Raw genomic sequence first — 15,386 nt, 5'->3', positions numbered from 1 at the left:
ACTTCTGGAAATATTCCCATTTTATTAGGTGTACGTAGTGTGTCCAGGCTTCTATAGCAAATGGGTCATCTTCTTTATTAATTGTTCATTTTATATAAAGTTTCCTCCAATACTCGTATCTCGTGTGTTTCGCTCTAAAAAGTTAACAGCAATAACAGAAAATTCCACTTCAACAAAAGCCCTGCCTGCAACTTTCAGCAGAAAGCAATGAACTTTTCACACAACACCAACCAACAAAACATAAGAACAAACCATAAGCAATAAAACAAATAACATTCTAGAAGAGCCCATTGCCATCGCATCGTTTGCCAAACAGGCTTTCAAGTTTCAACTATGAATGGCAAATGATTTAGCTATAAAGATACTACCGCTGTGACTGTTATTGCTGCTGCTGCTGCTGACTTTCCCTCGTTCCTGTTCCTGTTCCTGTCCCTATTCTTGCTATACTACAGCTGATAATGCTTTTCTGTGTTTCACAGTCACGACCAATATAAATTTGTTTGTTGTCAGCATCTTTATGGCTGCTCATGCTCAACTTTCTGTAGAATTGTGTTACTTTAAAAAAAAAAAATTAAGGACCCCTGAGGAGGGACTGCGTGTTTTTGGTGTTTGAGTATGGTACGAGAGTAGGTACCTATGTGTCGGATCAGGGCCGTATCTTTTGACATATTTGTATCTTTGTTTGAAAAATCACAATAAATGTTCTTTGAAAAACATTTTACCGATGTTACTGAAATCCCCACATTTATTGTTTATATTGAATTAGATTTGTATTTTTTAATCAATCAATATTTGATTGAAGAATTCAAGCAAATAGCGTATCCTTGACAAACAAAACGAAACTACAAGTATTCGTCATAGAAAATTGCATGACACAAATGACTGTTTATTTAATCAAGATCAATTTCATACCAAAATACTCAGTTATAAGTACATACCTATACCTAGCTAAACATTTGCTTAAATATGACGTGCATTTGTATCTTTAAAGGAAAACAATGTTGTAAAATCAATAGTTCTCAGCTCGGAGGCTTTATAAATTAGATATACATATGTATGCATACAAAAGACACCTATCCCAGTTGTATTTACATATATTTGGGTACATATATTTGCCTTAATTGATACATATAGATATCAAGGTTCATTATTAATTGTTTAGATGAAATGACCAAGAAAGTGTCGATATATAAATCATTGTCCATGAACTTCGGATTGGAATGGTCTGCAGGAATAATTAATGTTATGTATGCTTTCTTGATTAACACAATTAAGCTGTTGAGTATTGAGAAGGTATGTACCTCTTTATAATCAATGAACATTGCTGGAAATCGGGTTTGCTCTGCCTTCACTTGTATGCTCTTGTATGGTATTTCCGTATCCTTATTGTATTGCATACACTTCAAGTCATAAGGATAGAATCAGGCATCGTTGACCTCCGAAAAAAGAGTATAAGGAGCAAAAACGTAGAATATATAAAACCTAATAGAAAAATTTGCCCATCTTAAAAGACCAACTTAAAAAGATAAAAAAAACGAAAAGCAATAAAAGTCAAAAATAAATAATTAGAAAAAAAAATTTGTGAAGAATCAACATTGTATGTTTAATAGTAAACAAATTTTCGCTTTTATTGGGCACAGCTTAAGAACGTTTAGGTACGCCTTTTAAGAAAACTGGTGGAAATAGCCACAGTCGATTTTTACTACGGTGAAGGTTTGTCAAACCGCTCTATAAATAAATTTCTACAACACAATCAGCAGCTAAGATCAGTGAGAAGGCATTCGTTGGCTTAATTTACTCACTACTTTTCTTTCGCACTGTTGAACATTTAAAGCGTCTTAACTTAACAGCTTTAACAAAAAAACACTGTTTAATAATCTTTTGAAGAAGCAAAGCTCAATTAATCTCTCACTGAAAACAAAATGATTTTTAAACAACTTTGATTTTTATACTGCTTCCATTATTGCGTCGTGGTTAAAAATAATTTATGTTTGACCTTATGTCTACTCGGTCTTTTTAATCCCTTTTACTTGGTTCTTTAAAGTTGAAAAGTTTTCTATTCGGTTGTATATAAGCTATATTATCTAGCTCTTTTTTAATAGATCTATCATTATGAGGGTGGTAATATCATAGTCCTTCTTGTGTATATCCTTATGACTTGGAGTGTACCTACCATCTTATAAGATCCGCTTTAATTGTCTGTAAATAAATTTTATTTGATACACAATATACATATACTGCACATTATACACATACACAATTTGTGATTTCGCATAGCTTGTAATTTTATGAAACTTATTCAGTTGTGTCGATTTTGATTGAGGGTGTCAGGATTCAGTATTAAATTTATTAGAAAGATAGTAAGGTACCTGCATGATATAGTGACATACAATAAATACTTGTATAGATAAAATATCCTAAGAAATGCATATGTAGGGCAGTATGGTTGACCCTACTCAGCTTGAAGAATTTGTACAAAACTTTAAATTTAAATTATTCATGATTTATATATTTCGGTAAAACACAAACGCATATCTTATAATATTGTTTTCAACTTTCTTATTTTTCTCAGTAATATTTGTTTATCAAGACTTTCTAACCTTAAATATGCAAAGTTATTTTTGTTATGAGAAATTATATATGTGTGGGTATATTTTTGTTAAATCTTAAGAGATGTGCAAAGTATAACATTGTAATATTAAGCAACTTTTTAACTCTCCATAGTCGATCATTATATTAAATAAGTAAATTAAAACTAAAGTAAACAATACAAATAATAAATCACAGAAATATTTACGATTTGTTTGACCTGTCAATAATAATAAAAACGTACGTACTTTCTCCTGTAGATTATAGTTCTTAAAAAAAAACCTTTATTTTAATATTTAAAGTATTAAATAACAGAATACCATTTCTTTAGTTTTGCTCTACGATTTGGGCAATATTTTATAACCTTTGGGCGTTAAAACTATTTTAGGTTTGATGAAGTTTCGAATTAAAAGAAACGTTCGGTCTTATTGTTCAATAAATTAACGCCAAACTATTTAAAATGTTATATAGCCTAAAAATGGCTCTATCGCCCAAAAACTTTTTCAATGTCATATTGTCCAAATCAATTTTAAAATATCATAACGCGAAAATACTAATTGACATTTTATCCAAAAGTTGTCATGTACCTATTTCAACATTTTGGTCATTTTGAGTTTTACATATTATCACCCAAACGCAAACTCGGAACACGAACGTCAAGAAAACTTAAGAAATATATTTGGCTTTACTTCACTTTCAAAAGCGAAATAAGGCCCATTTAATGGGGATATGTTGCCCCTGCAACACCCCGCAAAGTTTATTTAAATCCAAATTCTTTAAATGCAAAGAAACTTTGCATACTACCAACTTAGCCTTACTCCAAAACCTATCTTGAGTTCAAGCAGGGGCTGCAGGAGGTCAGCGTGCTTCCCCATACATAGCTCAATGTTTATACGCATCTCAAAGTCCAACCACTCAAAATTTTTGCTAAATACAAAATTAACAATGCCTTTTTGGCGTTATGATATTTCCAAATTTGGGCGTTACAATATTGGGAGTTAGTTTGGGTGATGTGACAGATTATTTGGGCTTTGTGACGTTTTCTTAGTGATATTTTTTACGACGTTGTTTTTTGGGGCACTATGTAAATAAGGGTGCCTTTAATTTAAATTGTATTGGGCGTTACGACATTTGCTTGTGGATCTTTTGTAATTTTTTCTTTAACTTTTTGGACTTCGTGACCAATTTTGAATGTTATGAATTTTTTCTTCTCTAAAGACTGAATGTTATGAATTTTTTCTTCTTTAAAGACTGACAAACTAATAAATACATCAAAATTGGGCCTATTTTTGGTAAATTTTACAATGTGTCCACACAAGAAACTGATCAAATCAAAAAGCTGCACCATTTTAAATCATAAAACCTGCACAAAATTGCATTTTTGAATGCTAATTTTCTATTAGTTTAGAAGTTGTTATAACTTATAGGACCCTACTCCTAGCCTATTTAGTGCAAGCAAACAAAAAAACATATTATGAACATTTTAATATTTATAAATTAAACGTTAAAGAATAAAACAAAATGTTGGTAAATAAAGCTTTTAATGACTACTTACCAAAAAATACTGGATTTTCTTACAAGTATCATGGAAGATGGCATTGGTTCAACATGTATTAAAAATTGCAGTTATATCGATCCTCAATGAGTAGCTGAAACATTTAAAATCATATACAAATTAAAAAATGCACTAAATAATTTGATAAAGAAGGTTAACAAATTTTATAATTAAATGGGATTTTTGAGTTTCTTATCAAAAACATTAAATAAAACAAATTGAGCTTTCAATATTACGCTTTAAAAATTTCATTATTCTAAAAAATCTAAGTGAAAATAAAATGAATTGCATACATCAATGATTTTTTGAGATTTTCTTCTCACTATTCCTCGTGGCCAAAATTTATGTGAAATGTTGAGAATCTGCGGTGTTAGAAAGTGGTTCATACCTTTGTTTTCAATTATTGAAATACTGTGTCTCAAAAATTATTTAAGATTGAATGAGGTGCAAGATTAGTTCCATAGGGTTTGCTTAGAAAGAGGTTTTAAAATCGTTAAAAGAAAGTAGTGGCTCCAAACTTGGTTAGCCTTTAATATAAGGACCTCTTAACAGAACTTAAGCTTGTAAGTTAATTAATGATGGGAATATTATAAATTCTACATTTTTATTAGCCCCAACCTTCATTGTATTGAATTTTAGTACGTCTTAAAATATTCAATGGACATCTTGTCGCTTATTTGAACAATTATGTGGACAAAAGCCTGATTTAACCCTAATCAGACAAAACTTTGGGTACAATCACAACTAAGCAAATTTATTTTGTCGGCTATAAGTATAGAAAATATTGTAGGCAGGCGAAAAGGGGCACTTTTGCAAGTCTTTTATTATTAATTTTTTTTAGCTTGATCCCATCCCAATTGTGTTTCATACTCGTACCCTCTTCTCTTTTTCTTGATGGTATGGGGGTGCGTTTTCTCATTAGAAAAACAATTAGAAAAATAAAGAAAGGAAAAATAAAATGCCGAGCTACCATTGTTGTAGATTGAAGCCACGAGCTCGTTAATGTATTTAGGATTTGATTTTCATGATTTGAAAATTATTTCATTGTCTTATTCTGACGAAGAAGAAAGACGATAGAGCAGAAAAGGGAAACTGCAAGGGTAGATGGGTTTTGTGTGGTGAATTTTACCACACAATGGATGCAAATTGTAAGGAATAAGGAACCTGGTATCGTTTTAGTATAACCATTGAATTTTTAGACATTTAGTGAGGCAGCTCAAAAGGGTAAAACAAATGAGAAATAATAAAGCCCTATAGATGTATGACTGTGCACCTATATTGATGTTATAAATTATTACTTTTCAAATTATCACTGTGGGTTTGTATTTTGTGTGATAAAATAGCATTGTTAAATAATTGGTAAATTGGAGATTAAAACTGTAATTCAATTTATTGTTGGGCAAACATTTTCTTTATTAATAAATGTATAATTTATTTTATTTGATATCAAATTTCTAAGCGTTCTCAATTAGGTCAACAAAGAAAAAAGGTGTTGTGTTAAAAAGGTGAGTCGACATTGAGTATTAGATTCCGATCCTTAGCAGCTGCTACTAGAACATTATCCTATCTTTGACAACAGAGCCGCAATCCCAAAAAAAGCAAAGTAGGTGCTTCTTCCTTTGTGGCGGTTGGTATTTAATTATGTTTTTTTCTTCTATTTGTAATATTTAGCATTGTAATACCTACTAAATTATTATTAATGGTAAAATATTTTTTCCTTATCCTGGTTCAAAATTCTTAAGCAACATAATGGTCCACAAAAATATTACAATTAGTCTTTTTTGGCATCGCATTACATTAATATCCTTTTAAAGCTAAACATTCATTCTAATTGTTTCATATGCGGTACGGGGATGGCGGTGGCGGCGCGGTTGTTGGTTTATAATTTATTTCCCTTTTAAAAGTGTAGCTGTGTTGTTTTCATTTTTTTTAAACATTATTTGTTATGAATAAAAGTACGAGGTCTAAACGTTGTTGTATTACGAATTTAAAGATAAACCAGGAAACTTCGTAAGCTGTGCGTGGTAATACATATTTCTATTGTTAATGTAATGGAAAGGATATTTCAAAAAAAAATATATAATGTTAAGGGCTGTAATGATAGATTTATATGTTATTTACTGTTCATTTTAAACAGAAGAATCTTTTATACAATTCCACGGTTATATCAAAAATAAAAAAAAAAGAATTTTCCAATATTTCTTATTTAAAAGCTATTTTTATTTTTGGAATATTTATGGCAAACTCCCGTAGTGACTGTTAGTGCGTGGGACTATATTGATAGAAGTCTTTGATTCAAGCTCTGCCTGTGCCACCTAAAATGTTTGGTGCCCTGAAATAAGACCAAGTTTCGAAAATTGGCCTTATTGCTCTTTACAAAAGTGAAATGAGCCCAATTTTGGCAAAGTGAAATAGGGCCAGTATTTTTATTTAAGGTGAGGTATGTAACCTTCCTGCTTGGACACACTATATGCGGAAAAATGAGTTTCTTTATAAGAGTGTGTCTTTTATGGAACTTTTTATCAAAGATAAATATATAAAAATACTGCGCTTTTGATTGCTATATCTATACTAAAATTATATCATTATAAATCTCTCTCCATTATTATTTCTTTCTAATTTTGTATATGCTAGTAATGTAATGTAATAAACTTACAGAAAAAAACAGATGGATTTCCAGTTAACTTCACTTACAAGAACCTTTTATTAGATACAACTGTTGATATCTGTAAAACTTTCACAACAAATTTCCGTGAGTCATTTATTAATAGCCCTGAAGAAGTTGATGAAGTACATTTTCATAAGCTTCACTCCTTTTCGCAAACTATCTGTAGTCACATCCCTGTGCTACAGAATACGGTTCTTGATCTTTTATCCGTTTTCAATGATTACTGCTTCGCCGGACCTGATGGTATTCCCCTGATAGTATTTAAAAAGTCTAGTCATGCTTTAGTTGAACCCCTTACGTTCATATTCAAACTATCTCTAAAAACAGGCAAATTTCCCATTATATGGAAGAATTCATTACTAATTTACCAATTTCAAGAAAAGTAACCACGCAGATATAACAAATTGCAGGCTCATTGCAAAGCTGTCTTCCAGTCCTAAATTGTTTGAACAAGTTTGTTATAAAAGTGTAGCATTTTTCTAGTAAGAATCTCATTTGCGAACAGGAACATAGTTCTGTGAAATAAAAGTTCAACCGTTACAAACCTCCTCACATTCTCAAACAAATGTTCAAAGGCTTTAGAATAAGGTTATGAAGTTGAATGTAGATACATATATACACTGACTTTTAAAAAGCTTTTGACGAACATAGCCACGGAAGTATTTTATGTAAACTTAATGCTCTTGGTTTTCCACCATTTTTCTTAGCTTGGGTAAAATCATACCTTGAAAACAGATCCTATAAGGTAACATTTAGAAATTGTCATTCAGAACCATTTGTTGCTCAATCTGGTGTTCCTCACGGAAGCTATCTTGGCCCTTTTCTGTTCATCCTGTCTATTAACGATGTATCGTCATGTTTACGCTCAAGTGAAGTTCTCATTTTGGTGAGGCAAAAATAGCCTTACCCTCAACATTTTAAAATGCCAGACGATAACTTTTACTAAAAAACGAATCGGTAGTGTATTTGATTATTGTTTATCACAGCAAAAACTGTTGCGAATCCATATGTAAAGATTTAAATGTTTATTTCTGTTTCAACTTAGAATTTACACATAACATTTTTTTGTACAAATGCCATGTTCGTCCTTATCTTAAATATGATTCGAAAGTAAGAAATACCTATTACGAAGTTCTTAGAAAAGGTTTTGAATCGATTCAACATTATTCATTCGCTTTGCCCTAAAGGGTTTTCCTTGGGATGATCCTTCTTCAAATGCAATCTCTCTATCAAAGGCGTGTTAATTATGACGTAATATTTTATATTATTTAATATAAATTAATGCATAGTAAACGACTTTATTTTATTTTTTTGTACTGTAATAATTCATGTTAAATGTTATTTATGTTTTATATTTTGTTATAATTGTATTATTTTCTTACTAATAACTAACACACGGACTTATGATGAGCCTCTGATCGTAGTTTGAAGCTTGCTATAGGATAACTACTTTCTGAAAATTCTAAAGTGAAACACTGAAAAGTTTGTTTGTTCGTTTGTTTGTTTGTTTGTTTGCTTGTTTGTTTGTTTGAACGCGCTTACCTCAAAAACTTTCCTATTTAACTCATTCAGTGTTAGATAGCCCATTCGTTGGGGAATGCTTAAGGCTTTTGTAACATCACGATAAGACTAATACGAGGGAAGCACCATTAAAGAATGTTTTAAAATCGGAGTTTTATTTTCTTTAACTGCCTGTTCTGCGGAAACTGATAAATTTTTGCTCGAATAGTGAATCAATGAATTGTTCATATTTAATAAATATAAACAAAAATCAGCGACCCTGATACGAGTATGTCTATCTCTTAAAATTTTGCTCACTATAACAAAAACAAATCATGTGAATAACGCCGCAGGATCCAGCTAGTTTCTTACATTTTTCGGACCTGTATCCATGAAGTACAGTGATGAAAAAAAATTAAATTGAGATACTTGTTTAAGAAACTATACCACATTTATTTTTTCAAACAAAATTGCAGTTCTTTCTTAAACGTACGAAACCACTGATGTTTTCTATACCCAGAAACGTACAGCTTTAAAAAAAAAGTAAGGTAACTTTTTTCAGATTCTGGTTTTCATTTATTTATGTAACTTTAACTTCCAGTTTTCGAATACTATTTTGTCTAGAAACTGTTTATAGCAATCACATTCACAATTTATTGAGTTCAACCACATTGTAGTTTGAAGTTTTGTTATCCTGTAGGATTTTCTAACTGCACTACCCTGGTCAATTCTGTTATATGCTTATACCTTTATATGTACATACATATCCGCACGAAAGCAAAATTTAATTTAAAAGTCTAGATGGTAGATTGTATAAAAAAAAACAGTGCAACAAAAAAAAGGAAAACTTTTCCAGAGCTTTTCAACTTCGACAGGGAGCATTTTAGAGTAGATAACCTGTAATTTCGTGGCATTGTGCATAAAAAGTGTTTTTTTTTCAACCTAGACTAACTTTTTTTTCGTCATTTATTTTAAGGTTAATTTCTCAGTGGAGAAGTCAGGACAGGAGTGGATTTTTCTACTCCGACTGAATTTTAATTTTTCATTAAAGAACATGGAAGAAGAGTTAGTCGTTAACCCTTATGATGTGAGGTGAGCTGAGAATTGTCTTTGCACTCCACTCAACTTCATAAGGGATGAAGTTCAATTTATGATTTTGAATATCTAATGGATTTTGAGTTTTAATGTGTCTCTTATAAATTGGCGTGCCATCAAACTTTCATTGAATTAAAGTTTATATACTTAAATTCGTATTCTTAGATTTTGGTAATCAATTTTCATCAATAATTTTTGGAAATTTCATTGAATTAATTATTGTGCATTATTTGTAAAAGTGATAACGTCTCCGTATGCATTTTGCACATTCAGCTATTTCCAAAAAAAAAAATTGTAATTTTTTCTATAGTATGTGTGTATAGCCTACATTTTTACTTTTGACATATAGGAACTACATGGCAAATATTGCATTCGTAAAAAACAAGAAATCAAGGTTTTGATAAAAAAAAATGACATACCGATGGTTCCACTATGCATGTCGTCCCTTTAAGAATTTAATTTAAAAATTAAGTATGTATTTTTTTTATGTTGTTAACTTGTGTTTTAAAAAAAAAATATATTCTTGATTTAGTTTATTTTGGATTTAGTTGACTTCTGTTCAAACTTTGATTTAGTCACATATATATATATATGTCTTGAGGAGTTAGAAACTATTTTTAACTGATAACTCTCCAAAGACTCATTTTGTTGTTTTTTATTTGTCACTTTAATTTAAGAAAATGGAAAGCAGATTTTCCAAAAAACTCGCATTCAATTATCGGAATTATCACTCCAAAATATCTGTTTGTTCCATGGTTCAGAGAATGATTAAATTTCATTAGTCCGTATTCACAAACAAATTAATTTGAATTTGAACTGCCAAATGCTTTCAATATTTTTATATAATTTTTAATCAATATCAAATTGTATTTAAATTTAATTTTTCGTTATAAATTTAACCGCTCTTCAGCTTAACTAAATAACTCATTGTTTACCAATTCTTTTGAAAGTTTGCTCCATGATTTGATGAAACTGCATCAAGTGCTATTTTTCTATAAAGGACTTCCTTTCTACCTTTTTTCATTTAGGATATGTAGAATATACAGTACTGTGCAAAACATTTGCTACTATCACCGCCTACCAAAAAACAGAACATTCGCATATATAAAAGTTGTTCCAATGAAATTTGCTTTAGACTTTTTAATGTGTCACCTTACTTTTTATAATCTTAGCACTGATCCACAGGCAAATTCTACAAATGCACTGTTTTACAAAAACAATAATGATTTCAGCTGTGCAAAACATTTTCAACTAGTGGCCATTTCTCTTTTCGTCTCATTTTGATAACAGTTAATCTAATTTATTTTGAATTTGGTAAGTTTATGCGTGTAGCTTGGTTTGTTTAGTGAGTTTCAACCGGAACTTTGATCGATAAAACGGCTTTTAAGATAAATTATCTTTAAATTTAAAAAAAAAAAAACGATTTTGTTTTAAAAATAGCGGGAAACAAATATTCATTAGATAAAGAATACAGAATTTTGAGTGATTTCCAAAAGAAATTTCAAAGAAATATTTCATTCACAAATCAACTATTTATAGAACCATCAAAAGTATAAAGGTGTTATGCTATCATAGAGGAGGAAGGCCTCGAAGAACCACAGCAAAAGATGATTGAAAAATAACAAATTTCTTCCGAAGAAACCCCACAAAATCATGCTCGGAAGCATAAATTGAACTTAGGTTACCCATTGACCCATCAACAGGTAGCAAAAGAACAATATATTTTTAAAAAAAAATGTGAAAGCTCGTTTGGCTTTTTCAAAAACTCATCTCAATTGGAGTCACCAAAAATTTGAAATGGTCTTGTGTTCTAACGAATCAAAGTTGAATATGCACAGCCAAAAGGTGAGAGGCTAATTCCAAAATACACTAAATGAACGGTCAAAAATGGAGGTGGTTCATTTTTGGTCTTGGGCTGCTTCTCTGGCCATGGAATCAGCCAATTCGACAAGTGGAGAGCATAATAAAGTCTGAAGACTGTAGACATCTTTTGTAACATCATGCACGGCAATGATCCCAAACATAAGTCAAAGTTGGCCACAAAGACCTTAACCCAATAGAGAACCTGTGGGAAATAGTGAAGAGAAGAATTGAGAATAACATTTGTAAGTTTACAAAAAAATCGCTGGAATTCAGAGGCCGTCAAATGACATTCCAAAAACGGTTATTAATAACCTTATAGCTTCGATGCCCGGAAGATATACAGCAGTTATAAAAAGTAAAGGGTACGCAATTAAATATGAACATTTCCTTGCCTTAGTAAGAATATATGTTTGGTCAATTTTTACTAACTATTAAATTATTTATTTTTTTTTTAAGTAAAGAGTGTTAATTTTTTCTAGCAATCATAACGTAATATCAAAAAATATTAGAAAACTAAAGAAAGAGTTTTGGTGCTTGATTTTCAAAAAAAAATGTTTAATGAAAAATGTTGGAGGTTCGAGTTGCAAATGTTTTACACATTACTGTACATATTTTTTAAGTCGAATACATTTCTTATACCCTGTGAGAAACAACTGAAACAAAAGCATGCAAATAATATTTTTTTCCGATCTTTTCAGATTTCTTCGTTAATGAAATTTGGAATTAATTTTATTTTTCCGATTGCTCACAAATAATTTGTTCCGACAGATTACTACAATTTTCAGATCCCCCCTAAAATCATTCGTAATTCTATCACTCTTCAATAATATGCAAATAGTTTTGATACTTTTCTCGGTTTTGAAACATACCAAGTATATTTAAAATGTTCTTCTTCTTTACTAATTTAAAATAAAAAACTAAGCAACATCATTTAGATTTCTATGTATATACATAAATATAAAATTAAGAAAAGAAATCAATTACAGGTTGTATAGCAGTTTCGCAATGAGATTCTCTTGTCCACTCGAACAATTTAGAATGTACCTTTACAGAAATAAGATTCTCTTTTATTTTTCTACCTGAAGGTTCTTCGCAATGGATAAAAAGAAGAAATTGATTTCAAAGAAAATATCTTATCAAAGGAAAATTGCTGAACTTCGATTATATTGATTTATGAACTTACTTCATCAACTTTGAATTGTAGTTAAAATTGGAAAAGTTATTAACTTCCTTGATGGTAAAGTTATCAATGGATTTTCTAATTACGAGTAAGCTTGCTTTGCTTTATTGATTTATCCTTGGATTTTTCCATTCAAATAATATATCTTAAGAAACCAAAAAATAAAATAGAGAGACACAAGAGAAATAGAAAATATAAAACGTAAAATTCAAAAGCAGAACCTGTGCCATAGTATTTGTTCCCTTCTTTTAAGAGGATTTTATTTTATGTCATTATGAAGCAAACACAAAAAAATAAAAATTAAACTAAGAACAACATTTAAATTAATGTTTGAATCTAATTTTACAATATAAAAACATTTACTTATGAACTTACGCCACTGTCTTTTGGTTCTTTTGGTTTGGTTGACTGTGAACAAAAAGGACCCCCGTTAAATCCCTGAAACGATGACAAAGAAGAAAACTTTCCTTCCAAATCCTAAGTGCATTCTTGTTTTTAAAGTACTTAAGCCATTCATTCACATTAGAAGTGGCAAAAATAATTCAGTTGCTTTTAAATTTACAGCTTAAAAAAGATTGAGAGAAATGCATGATGTCTGTTTTGCGGCTGTCGTTTGTTCGTTGTTCATTGCTCTTTATATATAAACCTAACCCTTATACGATCTGTTGACTTTGGCAACGAAAGTGCATCAAATTGAGAGCACTATGAGTGTAAAGGATGGTAGCTGTATGGGAATAAGTTGAACCATTTTGATGATGGAGAAGGAATGAATGTAGATTTAGCATAATATTAGGAAAGTTCAATTGCATACACTCAGTGTTCTGTCAATGACAGGCGTATTTTTATTTTGTTTTCTTAAAGGATGATACTTTAATTGTTCTAAGGATGTGTTTTTTTGTCTATATTAATTTTGTTATTATTGATCTAATGAAAGGTTTGGTCAGTATTCTAAGGGAGAGAGAGATTTCACTAAATTATTTCAATTTAACCTGACGTTTGTTTTTTAATTATTATTTACCGTTTGTCTTAAATTTTACACTTAAGGTACATATTTTGTGCCTGCCAACGTCAGCGACACGTTACGTATCACGAATGAACTCACAGAATAAAGATGGAACAAACAAATAAAACTTGGAATGTAGTGCCCATCAGCTTTGTCTTACGAAGAAGGTATAGGAAAAGTTAAAAGTTTAAATTCAATTACTTTCAGGATCAGTTTGACTTTTCAAATTGAAAATAAAAAGACAAATAAGGCCTTGGGAGAATTTGATGTTTCAACATGGTCTAATTTTTCTTTATTTGTTTCACATCCAACTTCTTTGATATTCACAGAAAATGAAGCCCACCCATTTCAATACTGCATAAAATACACTCGCACTTTGTAGATACATTTTGTATTGAATTTGACTATCTATCGAAAGAATAAAAACAATAAAGTTGAACGAATTTGTTTTTGCAGCCAGATGTGGCATTTTTTTTTCTATAAAACAGAACGAAGGTTTAATTAATGAAATCAAACTCAAAGAAAAATTAAAAAAGTTTATCGGAGATTATATATTAGTAAACTTTAAATACATGTGCGTGTGTATATAAGATGTAAATGTATATTCACCTTAACGAAAAATAATTTTCCTTTTGAAGCTGATGCCCCCAAATACGATTAAACTGACAGATTTTCTTGAACATCCTTACAGTTTCCATATCGAAATCCTCACCATTTATGTATTTAGGGGAAAACAAAGTTTAAGTATTCGTGGGGCATTGATGTTCGTGACTTTAATAAAATGCTTTTCATCAAAATTGTGATGGCTAATGTGATAAAATATAAATCGGAGGAAGACAACAACTAAGGTACTATTAATCAAAATTGATGGAATTTCCATTTGATCCTGGCACTTTCAGTTGAAACTTAAGTTTTCGTTGATCGGAATATGATTAATGATTTTTGGGTTTTGGAATCGATTTTTTTTTGTTCTGTAGTAAGTAAATATAAACACTTGCATATTTATCAGGTAATGATAATATCAGTATGCAGTAAGTACTTTAAAAAAAATAAACTATTAAAAAGACCATTTACAAACACCCTAGTCTAGCTTCATTTATATACTCTTGAAATGTCAATCATTAATAAAAGACATGAAATTTCGGAAAACAATTATGTTTTTAAAGAAAAAAAAAACAAAAATATCACGTAAAAAACAATGGCACAGCAAGACCCGGAAAACAGTTTTCTCAAAACCTTTTTTGTGGCTCACAGTTTTTATAACTATATTAATCAAATATCTGCTACCAATATAAGCGGTTTTGACATTGGGTAAAATCGATTTTTGGGGAAATGTTCAAATACTTTTTCATAGGCTTCGGATGGTATCTCGGGCATATTTTGAGTATTCTTGGTGGTTTAATGAATGAATGAGCTCAGAGATTATTCGGTAACTCTTGTTAAATCGCATGAACTTTGTATATTGATAGTTTTGTGTGAATTTTTGAACGTCTTTTTATTGACGATGCCAGTCAATCTAAAATATAAACCAAATAAAATTAAGGTAAAAAAATAAGTTGGCAAATAACTATAGTGTGGCTCTTTAACAAATTATAAATGTCATAATCTCTTCCCACTTTACTTCTCGAGAGATTCAAAACTTTTATATTAATATTAAGTGATATGAAACGTTCAATATGTTCTTTAAGTAATCATTAGTTTTGCGAAAGTGTTAAATTAGCTGTTTTTGTTACATTTATATTTTTGATTCGTTTTTAAATCTGAGTTCTAGAGCATCCAAATCAAAATGAACTCAGAAAGTAGATTTATTTAATTTATCAAGACCCTAAAAGTGTTTGTATTCAAAAGATAACCAATTTTGAATGAAAAAAACACTTAAAGCTTATGTGCGTCAGAAAAATAAGATTCAATTGAAGACGAGTTTGGAGAGTTT

The 15,386-nt window shown here is 30.3% G+C and overlaps 1 protein-coding gene across 2 annotated transcripts in view; it reads right to left on the bottom strand.

Moving 5' to 3' along the window:
• The window catches only part of LOC129941378 (dipeptidase 1), a 114,235-nt gene that overhangs the window by 55,611 nt on the left and 43,238 nt on the right, over positions 1–15,386 (bottom strand). Inside the window, exon 2 of one of the 2 annotated variants that reach the window (XM_056050003.1) lies at positions 4,145–4,238. The exons of the other annotated variant lie outside the window; for it this stretch is intronic. The gene's annotated coding sequence lies outside the window, so the exon portion shown is untranslated. The remainder of the gene's footprint in view (positions 1–4,144; positions 4,239–15,386) is intronic. 2 annotated transcript variants of the gene reach the window in all.

This window comes from Eupeodes corollae, chromosome 1, assembly GCF_945859685.1.
Source record: "Eupeodes corollae chromosome 1, idEupCoro1.1, whole genome shotgun sequence".
Classification (NCBI taxonomy): Eukaryota; Metazoa; Arthropoda; class Insecta; order Diptera; family Syrphidae; genus Eupeodes; species Eupeodes corollae.
The sequence above is the reverse complement of the archived record's forward strand: the minus strand, read 5'-3'. Positions and strand labels throughout refer to the sequence as shown.